The sequence below is a fragment of the Lagopus muta genome, chromosome 8, assembly GCF_023343835.1.
Source record: "Lagopus muta isolate bLagMut1 chromosome 8, bLagMut1 primary, whole genome shotgun sequence".
NCBI classification, from domain to species: domain Eukaryota; kingdom Metazoa; phylum Chordata; class Aves; order Galliformes; family Phasianidae; genus Lagopus; species Lagopus muta.
Window position 1 is genome coordinate 16780888 of NC_064440.1, and position 12252 is coordinate 16793139.

General features: G+C 37.5%; 1 protein-coding gene across 1 annotated transcript in view; it reads right to left on the reverse strand.

Annotated features, from left to right (window-relative positions):
• GRB14 (growth factor receptor bound protein 14) overlaps nt 1–12252 on the reverse strand; it is a 65102-nt gene that overhangs the window by 47812 nt on the left and 5038 nt on the right. The gene's annotated exons all lie outside the window — the stretch shown is intronic.

Here is a 12252-nt window from a genome sequence, read left to right on the forward strand (position 1 = left end):
GAAGAAAATCAGATCCAGCTCTCTTTCCAGAGAGCTCTGTGAGATGAATTTATTTATGCAGCTTTTTATTCCCATTTTGGTTTCCAGATACAGTTCTGAAAACACTGAGCACTGAATAGTGAAAACACTTCTTATCAGATATTGCAAAACATAAACCATTTCTACTTCTTGCTACTAAAGAAAGCATAACTAAATTGGGTAAGAATTGAAAAGCTCTTGGTAAGCATTAGTAGCTCCAATGCTTTATAATACGTGAAAGTGAGATATCCTGCTAGTAGAAGAAGGTCAGTGTTGTACTTAAGGTACTGGCTATGGAGTCACAACAGCTGATTTTATTCCTCGCTATGCCAGACATAACAGGAGTGTGAGCATTTATAGGTAACAAGCAAATCAGACACAGCTTTTGCCCTGGTAGATAAAAAATATCCAGAGAACAGAATTCCATTAAAGTTTACAAAAAACTTTGACACTACTTTTTTGTACTTGTTTTTTCTTAAACCTAGCTAGTACTTTTTTACACTAGAGCTAATTACACTAATTTTACTGATGTAAAATTAGGTAAGTTATTTAAGTTATTTGTTATGCAGCCTGCATTTGTTGACAAAGTACTTCTATCGACTTGGCACTGGTTAATTCTGTCTCTCCACTGTAGGAAGAAACACTTATTCAATTGGCATGACTGCGGCAACATATACAGGCTGTTTTTGGAAAAGGTTTGTCAAATAACTATTTCCTTACAGCTTAAATAAGGCTACCCAACAGGAAAAAAAACCCTTTAACGTGATGCGAGCCTTTCTATTCCTACAGCCCATTATACAAAGAAAGATAAGGTCTTATTCTTCAAACAGAATATGCAATATACTGTCTTAGAGCGCTGACAATGTCTGATTCTTATGCAAAAACAGTTGCATTAAAGTAGAATATATTACCTGTAAAGCAATGTGCATATAACTTACCTAGTAACTTCTAGTAACTTGCAACATTATGATGTTTACTCTTCTGCCTCTTCAGACAATTATCTACTATTAAATGCTTCTAACTGAAGAGATTAATGTGCAAACAAAAAAAAAAGAACCAACACAACTCACAGATTCAGCTCTTCCACATACAAGGTAGGCATTACAAAGAACATACCACAATAGAGCAGTGCAATGGAAAAGTAAGAAAACTCTACATCCTAAACTGTGCACTGGAAAGACACCTCCAAATTTGTCATTTTGTAGCTCTCAGCAGACAGGCTTTTTTGCTGGCAAAGAAGAATGTACTGCACAAACTCTGATCTCCTGATCACTGAATTAATAACCCATTTGTCAACTTTCTCCTTCCCCCTAGTTATAGCTACGATATAACCGGGTCAAATTGACCCTTACTCATACATAAAAAAAGATTCTTGGATAAAAATTCTCAGAAACTACTTTCTGAAAGTCAAGATTACAAACTGGTTTTATTAAAAAAAACTTCTTTTTACCAAGTCTTTTTCTCAAAAGAAAGTATGTTTAGCAATATACGCATACAGAATCAAAGCAAAAAGAAATATGGGTTAGAGGAAGAAAGCGAGAAGATAGATGCTGAAAAGCTGGCTTTGGTTTTGCTGTCTCCGTATGTCCCTCTTCAGAAGGAGCTGCTTTCATTTCAGAAGCAGAAGCCTTGTTAGTATTTTAGTATTTGTGACACAGAAATCAACGAACAACAGCAGTCAGTCAAGCATGTGAGAGAGCTCCATAATGTATTTTCCTCACTGTATGCTCAGACTGCTTGGACTGAATTGGAAATGTGTTTTATCTCAGTCACAACAGAAGATATCCTCTTAAATCTCATTTAGAAGAGTCCGTAAGAATAATTTTACACGTGCTGATTTTCATATTTATGAAATAGAATAAGTACTATTATAATATTATTATAATAATATAAATATAAAAATAATCCCTAGTTCAAAATTGCAATTCAAATGAAAGAGCTTAACAGATAACAGCTAAGGTTTGTATCAATACATAAGCCCAAAATACAAACACTTAGGGTACTTTTTTCATCATTTCTGCACAGTAGCTCTCTAGAAAAAGCCTAAACCTTTCCTCTCCAGTAATTTATATACTACTCATTTTCAGCTATCCTACAGATGATGCTCAGCTGAACATGAGCCAACAGTGCACAGGTGGCCAAGAGAGCCAATGCCATCCTGGCCTGCATTAGAAATAGTGTGGCCAGCAGGAGCAGGGAAGTGATCATCCCCCTGTACTCAGCACTGGTGAGGCCGCACCTCAAGTACTGTGCTCATTTTTGGGCCCCTCAGTACAAAAAAGACATCGAGACCCTGGAATGTGTCCAGAGAAGGACAGTGAAACTGGTGAGCGGTCTGGAGCACAAGTCTTATGAGGAGCAGCTGAAGGAGCTGGGATTGTTCAGTCTGGAAAAGCAGAGGGTCAGAAGAGACCTCATTGCACTCTACAACTTCCTGAAGGGAGGTTGTGGTGAGGAGGGGTTTGGCGTCTTCTCCCAGGCAACAAACAGGACCCGAGGAAATGGACACAAGTTGTACCAGAGGAGATTTAGGTTACACATAAGGAAAATCTTTTTCTCTCAGACAGTGGTCAGACACTGGAATGGCTGCCCAGGGAGGTGGTGGAGTTGCCATCCCCGGCAGTGTTCAAGAGGTGTCTGGATGAGGAGCTACAAGACATGGTTTAGAGGCTCGTTGTAGCAATGGTAATGGGAAGATTAGATGATCTGGTAGGTCCTTTCCAAGCTTGTAATTCTATGATTCTATGATGGAAATACCCCTTGTTGGGCCTGAAATGCTGAGTCATTTCTGTTTAAAAACTCATTCAAGATTGGGAAAAGTAGCATCCAACTTTAGTCCATCCTTCAGCAGTTCCAATGATTTATTGCTTTAGAATACCTTATGTCTTCCACACACCTTGATTAACACAGCAGTTAAAAATTCCAGCTTCACATCAATTCTATTCCTGGCATCCACTTTTGCCAGTTACTGTTGAAGCATAATGGGAATCTGGCATTGTCTTTCATACATTGAAACCTTCTATGTGTTTGCCCAATGATTGCTAGAAAAGAACTAAGTTATAATGCTTGACTTCCTTCAAGAATGTATTAATGTTTAATCTTGTGTGTTATTAAATAAAGCTCATTGTCTCACGGGCGGAAGTACAAAGGACAAAGTATAAAATTTTATTAGAAGTAACCGAAAAGGAGCACTTCTCCAAAATCCATCTTGCTTCTGATCTTCTTTTAAGAAATATGGGAAATACACAAAACAAAAAAAAGCCTATCCACACAACGTATTTTCTTGGTTATTCCCAATTTCCATGAATGAGGAAGCTATTGTCTTAAGATCATAATAATGGGTAGTTTTGTGGACACCTGGGTAGAAATGAATCCCACTGTCCAGTTGCCCAAAGAAGTCTTCAGAGGACACAAGACAGAAACTTCCTTTGAAAGTTTCATGTTCTCAAATTATCTGAATATGATAAGCTCAAAGTGATTTACCATTATCTATCAGAATAATAATTATACAAATTATACAAAAATTATAAATTATTAAGCTGTGAAATTCAGGTTTTACCTGGAAAATGAACATTTCAACACAAATGTTAATATAACACTGCAGAAGAAACAAAACAGCCTACCAGGACAATCTGAAATTAGATATCCGTTACCTCCTGTCACACACATACACACACATAAACCCAATACTCTGAAAAAAAATCTAGATTAAAAAAAGAAACAATTCAAAAATATAATGAAAACAATCAGATACAAATATTTAAGTGCAACTAGATAAAAATTACACATAATGCTACAACACGCTAATCCAAGAGGGGTTCTACTATGCTAGAGAAAGCTACTGTTATTATTAATAACAATCACACAAGCCTGGAAAAAAAAAATCTCCCCTTACATTATTTATATTCATAATTTGTGATTCTGGAAGTGTTCACATTGTAAGAACAATAGTAAAAAACAGAACACTATCCATTAATGCTGCTCTAAATTTGTAAGCACCAAAGAGCACAGAGGAGTCCTGCATGTTCTCCAATTCTCCATACCAACCTGTGGAATCTGAAATCCTTGTTATACAAATAGCCCATGCAAAGGTTTTCAGCTGCCTACTTCTGCAATCAATAGGTTCAAAACAAATTGAAACATATACTGCTAACAATGTTCTATCTATCAAGTCATAAGAAAACCTTCATACTGTAAGAGGGCTATATAGCAGTGAATTCTAATGATTACAAGATATTCTTGTAAACTTCTAGCCTGTTTTCTTAACATTTGATACCATTACTGTGTCATTATCAAGTGCCTGCAGCTGTTCACAAGCTCAAGGCCTTAATGTAATCAGTAACAGGAGTTATCATAACAGAACTCACATAAAAAGGCTATTTATAGCCCAAGAATGCACCATTGAAAAATGCAATTTTGACTGCAAGGCAATCTACTATATCTTGTTTTTCTGTGGATCTAATACCAAGCTGAAAAGCAAACAGACAGAAATACCAGTGTGCAGCATATACATACCCACCAAAAATAGGCAGGAACAATCCATTAGTACACAAATTGGAAGCACAGGCACATCTCTAAGATAACCAATATACATTTCTCTCTCAAGATTTAAGTATTAAATATCATGAATGCTATTGGGCTAAATACGAGCTTCTTAAATGTAAATGAATGTTCTGTGACTGAAGCTGGAGAAAAGAAAGTTCATGCTGTTATCAGAGCAGAGGTCTAATTTCTTCTCCCTTTTAATTCCTCCTCCCACAACTGTCCTTCTTGCAAAATTTTCTTTGGCCTGATTAGCATTTTTTTTTAATCTTCCTATTTGAGGTGACTCCTATCAGGACTTTAACATGAGAGGCTTACTTAATTAAGTATGCTGTCCTGAAGATTTCCCTTTATCTTTATTCCCTAATTGAAGGCATTCATAAAGGAATTAATTCCCTTAGAAGTAATCATTTTAAACATTCTCAAGACAAAAAGGAGAATATGAGCAGTGGTCAACAGCCACCTCCTGCTTATGATTACGAGATTTTACCACTTGCTGGAGAAACATCCCATCTTGTTAATAAAATGATCAGCTGCTAGAAAACTTTGGAATCCCTAAGACCCAAAAATCCCATTGAAAGCTGTATCAGTACATCATTTGTAAAAAAAAAAAAAAAACCCAAACCCTCAAATACATATTTGATTTTAAGTAGATCAGTCTGAAAGTAATGCCTTCTACTTATTTCCATGAAAACTATAACACAAAGAGCACAACTACACACTGTCTGATAGAGCAAATTCTCAGCCATAAAATCCTACTTTTCAACATAGTTGCCACCACTAGTTTTGCATTTTCACCAGTGATGAACAAGAGACTACCTACCAGCTCATAAAAATCTGCAGTAGTTTATGGAAAACCACTGCTGCTGTCGCTGCTACTGAAAAGCATCACCTGCCACCTCACTGTGCTCACATCCACTATTGGGTCTCCATAAATACGCAGCAAGCATCACTGAATGCCAATGGCTGCCATTTTTCCCCGTATGGAGGAATTCAATGATACCTCTTTGCCTCATAAGCCCTTCCATGTCAGATGCCATTTTGCCAGACCACTCATCTGCTGGCATCTGTTACACAGCAATAAAATGTAATGGGATACTGGTGGGAAGGTTCAGCCTCTACTGCCATACTGCCTCCGACGCCATGGGTCATGATAACAAAATGGGAGGCATTACTTTTGGAGCAGCCCTTGTAGCATAAAGATTACCTCTGTAAAGAGCAAAAAGACCATGAAGCAAAAATTAGGGGAGAAAAAAACCCAGACAAACACTATACTCGTGGCTCTGAAGTTATCACTCCAGATACTTACACAAGTTCCCATCTATTTCTTGTAATGCCCATCTAGAACTTCACTTTCAAAACACTGCTGTTCAAGTCTTTTCAGATTGTAAATAAAATAAAAAAAAAAAACAACAGTAACTGGGGGAGGAGAAAATTCTCAATACTTTAAGAATAGTACAGCTTCAAGAGTCAGGACTTTAAACAGCAATCCACAAAATTTTTCAATATCCATCTTAATGATAACCTAGAGTGAGTGATACAAAATTATGAATGTTATTAAGCACTGTTCTAATAACCCAAACTGTGCATCCTTTGGAGTCAGACAGGAATGTTAATCTGTTTGGAACAAAAGACAGCTCAGACAGCATTCCATAAAGAGAAGCTATCATTAGCTTTCTGGTGCTTTAATACTGTAGTTTGGCATCCCCTACCCAAGAGTATCACTCACTCACTGACAATACCGCCAATGAGGAGCTGCCTCAAAAAATATCTGCTTCATGGATCTGTCAATGAAAGGTGCAGAGCTGCAATAGAATGGACTAACCATCTCAGTTCTCCTGTCTTTATACAAACGTAGCCGTTCCTGGCTTCACTTATGAGTAAGAACAATGTTAGTACCTACCACATCTTCCTTCTGAAAACTATGAGGATTCAGGCTCCATTGGTCAGAGGTTAATCTTTTAAAGCTAAAGTGAATAAAGCTGAGTTATCGGTAGTAACTTGGCAACATTAAAGTGGAAGTTCCCTGCAGCTTCAGTGGGCTTCAACTGTCAAGTCTTTTGTATATCTGAAGAAATTGAGAGCGTTTTTACCATTGTCTGCTTCAATGACCACATACTTGTATCGCACTTTGGAGAGATCATGGAACCAAAATCTCAGGTGGTCAGGTCAGAATTCAGGAGATGAATAACAAAGCACAGATTTCTGGAGACTCAGAGTTTATATATTTACAGAGGTTTTCTTCACAAAGAAGCTATTGCAGTGTACCAGGTTTCTTACTCCAAATATACCTTCTCAAATGATTCAGAGGAGGCAGTTTTTGTACTGAGAAAATGTCCTAATAGAGAAGATATGAAACTTCAGTTTTGAATTTCAAGTTGATGAAGCCTAAAATAATCAAATACCAAAAAAAATGACCAAAATCATTCAAATTTGACAAACATTGGCAAAAATAAGACCAGAATCTTTGACAGTACTGATGATTTTTTGTTTGTTTTTTAACGCTACAAATACAAAATAATAATAATAATAATAATAATAATAATAATAAATTCTGACAAAAGTGAATTAGAACAAGATTACAGAAGCAATACCTTAGAAACCAGTAGAGTTTGACCTTGTTTGTTTGTACATTACAATGGGGAAAAAATAAACAAACAAACAAAAATAGCTTGTCTTTTTACCAGTTAGAACGTTTGCTTGGGTTGTTTTTGGACAGTAACAAAGGAACAAAGTACAAGGTTAATTTGTAATAACATTAAGAGTTGATCCCAAGTTTCACAGAAAGAAGTTTCTTTTCTGCATCAAAAAAAAAAAAAATGCAATAATGAATGAACCAATGTAAAAAAACTGCAAAAAGACAGGACATAAACATAGGATTATTATGAAGGTGATGTTTCAGCCAGGCCACTTGAATATAAGCCAGGCAATATCCTTTATTGCTAAACTCTGAAATTGTTCAGCTCTGCCTCCTTATTTTTGTCTAAATAAACCTGTAGCTTTATTCTAGTTTCAAGATGACTGGTCAAAGCACATAGGTGTGTGCCTTAAAATGACAAGTTGTAATAGTACTCTAAATAACTTTAATCTAATGTAACAGCAACAAACCTCTCCTTGATGGGAGGAAACAGCCCTTTAAACAAAGAACAGAGCATGGAAACTAGAGCAAAAACCACCAGCTGAGTCACTGCAAAAGGGAGACCAACTGAATCTGGTCTCATATTAGAGACTTCAGATAAGAATCTTGAGCTCTCTAAGTCAGCTCTTTGTAGGATGTTTTTTCTGTTAGTCTGTAAACTGGTTGGAAAGACTTTTCCCCTTTTCTTCTGCATCTCAACCTGTCTTTTTTGTGTAATTTAAGACTTGTTTAGGAGCTGGAATGAAAAAAGACTAAGAACTGATAAAAGAGAATGTGTGCAATGCTCTCCAGCCTGGAAAGAAATCTGGCAAGAAACAGACGGACTGGAATTACAGAGTAAATTTAACTAATGCATCTTTTGGTTGGAAAAGATATTTCAACCCTCAGGCAGTTAAAAATAGTGCAAACCCTGGAGCAACGCTATTTAAACCACAGTTTCCAGACCTCCTTACATCTAATACAGACAGAAAGTAAATACACAAAAAATAATGATGGGTACCTCTGGCATAATCTTCCAGAACTAATCAATTTAGGGTGTTCAGGCACAATTTCGTGCACAGATAACACAGGTAGAATAGACTAAGAGGAGATGGAAGTGCCTCACCACTCTGCATCTGTGTCCTACAAGGTTGGAATTTTTTCCTTTCAAGTGCCCAAAATGCACATTAGATGCCATAACATACTGTTCATTGTAAGAACAAACAACAGAATTATTCACTTGACAGCCCTACTAAGAGTATAGGAAACAAACATGAGAAAAGAGTTCTTATCCTTCAAAGCTTGAAAATAGAAGAAAAAGGCTACTGTGAGGAAAAAGAGGCACAAACTAGCCCTTGTCTACACAAAGACTGTACACACTAACACAGTTACACTAACGAGCAGTCATTTACATACCCAGAATAAAGCTTGACATAGCACTAAATAAATAGATAAATAAATAAATATTTCTGGTTTTCAAAGTAAGCTCTAAAAGCATTAAAGCAACAGCAAAGTTAGTCAATATTGTAAGCCACGTACTGTAGATTAGCATACCAAAGACTACTTGCTAGAAAATCTGTCAATTAATACAGGTCAATAAAAGTGCTTGTGTTTTTGCTTGGTTTAAAAGTCAAGAGAATACAAGAGTATTTCAGCCAAAAACATCTATCACTAAAAGTTTAAGTATCATCTCCTTAGCGATTTATGTCTGTTAACAGAATTATCTGTAAAACTTTCAAGAATGAGGTTTCAAGAGGGTACACTAGAAGAGCCTGAATTATAACAGTAAAAAAATAGAAATTTGACTTCAATTACAACAGTCAAAGCTCAATATAAAATGTAAAATTAGAAGAGGAAACGTTTAAAGAAACATCCACTTTTTGCCATAAAGTTGCTCTCAGTTCTTTGCCAAAGAGCTTTATGTGAAGTTCTGTTAACACAAAAAAGGGAAGTGACATTCAACTGCAAGCTCCAAAAGTAACATCTCTTGTTTTGTTATGTTGGGCCAAGATCTCAGAGGCGTATATTGGAAATATGGCAGCAGAGGCTGAACCTTCCCACCAATATTCCATTACATTTTGTTGCTGTGCAACAGATGGCAGCAGAGGGGCAGTCTGACAAAATGGTGTCTGACATGGAAGGGTGCACGAAGCAAAGAGCTATCACTGAATTACTCCATGTGGAAAAAATGGCACCCACTGACATTCATCAGTGCTTGCTGAATGCTTATGGAGACCCAACAGTGGATGTGAGGTGGTGGCGCATCTCAGCAATGGCAAAAGTGAGGTGAAACACAAGCCACGTTCCAGTCAGACACACACATTTTTTACAAGCTTTTCATGTAGTCTCTTGTTCATTACTGGTGAAAATGCACAGCTAATGGTGGTGACTATGTTGAAAAACAGTGTTCTGTAGATGAGAATTTGCTCCATCAAACAGTGTTATTGTGCTCTCCTGATGAATTAAGAGTTTCCTTGGAAATAAATAGGAAGCATTACTTTTGGACTGATCCACATACAATCAAATATGTATGTGAGGTTTTTTTTTTTATACAAATGATTTCCTGGAAATAACAGTGTGAGAGTATCTGGATTTGGATTCTAAACGATAACAGTATCTACTTGTTTAGAATATCAATGAAGACAAAAGAGGCAAGAAAACATCCAAAAAAAAAAATTGAGTGTTCTTCCCCTTGAGATTCTCTTCAGATTTATTTTTGCACTTCTAATTGAATTTAAAGAAACAAGGCACTAATTACCTTGAACTGCTTTTGTGATGAAATACCTCTTTGGCTTATCCTTGAACAGGGGAAGAACTGGCACTCCAATGCAAGTTATTCAGGTTTTGCTTTCAGGAAGACTTAAAAATTAATATTAAATATATAGCAAGTTAGTTTTAGTTCATTTGACCAAAGAAAGCTGAAAGTATACTACTGAATGGAAGTTATTTCCTACAAGAAACATTTTCCCCCACTTATATCCATTTTGATCTTTATTGGAGGCAATAGTACTAGTTACTAATTTTGAAAATTAAAACAGGAAATGCACAATTGTTTTACATGTTCAGTTCCTTGACAGTTCTTACAGAACATGAACTCCAAGACACAATTAGGTTTCCATACGTGAGCTCACTGGTTTCATCTAACAACAGCCAACACTTAAAATATTGTCAGAAAAGGCAACATTTCCCAGTATGCTCTTAGCATAGAATCATAGGGGTTGGAAAGGACTTCTGGAGGTTATCTAGTCCAAAACCACTTCCAAACCAACTTCTCTACAGTGGGTTTCAGAGGAAAGTGTCCAGAAAGGTTTTGAGTATCTCCAGACAACAAGAGTCCACCATCTCTCTGCACAGTTTGTTTCAGGGCTTTGTCATCCTCAAAATAAAAAAGCCTTTCCTCATGCTCATATGGAACTCCTATGTTCCAGGTTGTGCCTGCTGCTCTTTGTACTACTGCTGAGGACCACTTAAAGGAACCTGGCCCCATTCTCTTGACACCTGGCCTTTAGATGTTTGTAAATATTGATAAGATCTGTCCTCGGTCTTCTCCAGGCTGAACAGTTCCATGTCTTTGTCTTTTCTCATAAGTGAGATGCTCCAGGTCCCTCATTATCTTTGCAGCCCTCCACTGGACTCTCTCCAGAACCTAACTGTCTTTTTTGACAATTCTCCAGATGTGGTGTCACCAGGACAGAGTAGAGGGGGAGGATCACCTCCCTCGACCTGCTGACCATGTTCTTTTTAATGCACCCCACTGGCCTTTTAACACACACCAATGACCTTTTAATATACCCCACGATGTCAGTGTCACTGGTCTTCTTGGCCACGTGAGCACACCGCTGGCCCATGGTCAACCTGTTCTCCAACACAACACACAGGTCCCTCTCTGCACAGCTTCCTTCTAGCAGCTCAGCCCCTAACTTGTACTGACGCATGCACTTATTCCCGTCCAGGTATAGGACTCTGAACTTATCCCTGTTGAACATCAAAAGGTTCCCATCCGCCCAAGTCTCGAGCCTGTCCAGGTCTTGCTGAATGGCAGCACAGCCTTCTGGTGTATGTCAGCCACACACCAGCTTTGTATCCTCAGCAAACTTGCTGAGAGTGCATTCTATCCCTTCATTCAGGTCACTGATGATGTTGTACAACACAGGATCCTGGGGAACATCATTAGCCACAGCCTCCAACTAGATTCTGTACTACTGCACACAACACTCAGAGCTCTGCTAGTCAGACAGTTCTCAGACCACCTCACTGACCATTGGCCTATCCCACACTTCCTGAGCTTGCTTAAGACGATGTTATGGGAGACAGTGTCAAAAGCCTTGCAGAAGTCAAAGTACACAGCATCCACTGCTCTCCTCCCATCTACTGAGCCATTCACAGTATCATACAAGGCTACCAGATTGGTCAAGCATGATTTCCCCTTGGCAAATCCATGTAGACTACTTCCACAGCTTCTGATAACCTTCTTCTCATGCACTTGCTTAGAGATGACATCCAGAATAAGCTGTTCTATCAAGTAAAATGCTATTTATATCAAAAGCACTCAATCCCCTTCTATTTTTCTTCTAAGGACACCAAATTTGATGATTTCATACATAGTAAATTATATAATCCACAAAATGGTTTTACTATCCATACATTCAGCTGTTGATTTCATCTCCATATTACCCTCTTAAGGGTGAGGATATTAAAAAGTAACTCACTTTTTGGTGAAAAGGTAGGGAGATGAACCTGGATGAAAGAAAACAGTAGCAATGAGACAAGGGAAAAAAACTTAGTTTACTAAATATAGTGGTGTAATGTGAGATAACACAGTATAATACAATGTGATTGGAATTGAAACTAATAAATCAAATAAGATGAGGAAGAGTTTTCAAAACTGAAGTCCTTACTCTAATCTTGTAGGTAAAGCAAACAGGGAGCAAAGAGGGAAGTCTCGTGGCTCTCAGATCATTTTATCTTTCCCTCCAAACAGAAAACTGAAAAATGAAGTCTTCTGGGAGTTGTAGTTCATACTTTTCTTCTGAGACCAAGAGACCAGAAATATTGACAATCCATGGAAAGAGATG